Raw genomic sequence first — 204 nt, 5'->3', positions numbered from 1 at the left:
CGTCTTATATAAGTTCTTACAGATCAACTCTGTTCCTTTTTGTACCATTTTCCCGCCTCGACACTTTGTTTTGTACCAGTTCATTTCTGCTCATCAATACTTCCCACATCCATGTTTGGAACCTGTAATACTCACCTCGTGTATTTGTACTGCACTTACACAATACCTCACCCTCTGACATACACTGTAAACCTCCAGTGGATT

Source organism: Eucyclogobius newberryi, unplaced genomic scaffold (genome assembly GCF_026437365.1).
Source record: "Eucyclogobius newberryi isolate DKJ021-1_F unplaced genomic scaffold, fEucNew1.0.hap1 SCAF_12, whole genome shotgun sequence".
Classification (NCBI taxonomy): domain Eukaryota; kingdom Metazoa; phylum Chordata; class Actinopteri; order Gobiiformes; family Gobiidae; genus Eucyclogobius; species Eucyclogobius newberryi.
Note: the sequence above shows the minus strand (reverse complement) of the source record.